The following is a 472-nucleotide window of genomic DNA, read 5'->3' on the forward strand; positions in this document are numbered from 1 at the left end:
CTACTGTTAAACTCCTAATATTGATTTATCTATAAACCAACAAGGTCAGTAGTTGTGATGGTGTTATTTGCATTCACCCTTGATATGCTTGTGCATATTGTCATCCTGAGAAAGGGGCTCCGAGGCAAGAAGCCAGCTAAGGATACAGATGTTACAGTCTCTCACTTTCAATGACCTGATTGGACAATTTACCCTGTTGCAATTCGATTTACTCATCTTTACCCATGTGTTGAGGACATAAACTTGCCTTAAAGAATTTCATTTTAGGAAACTGTTAAAACACCTCTTGAAGACAGTGTGCATCTCAAAGATGTCTTATTTCCCCGAAATAACCAAATAGTCAGTATTCTTGTAGAGTCCGTACAAATTCTCAGCAAGGCACAATCAAAACACTTATTGCCCTCATATTTTGAAGAGCATCTCCATGTTGACTTTTTCCCCAAATCACAAATCCATTCTAAAATCACACAAA

This window comes from Equus przewalskii, chromosome 5 (genome assembly GCF_037783145.1).
Source record: "Equus przewalskii isolate Varuska chromosome 5, EquPr2, whole genome shotgun sequence".
NCBI classification, from domain to species: Eukaryota; Metazoa; Chordata; class Mammalia; order Perissodactyla; family Equidae; genus Equus; species Equus przewalskii.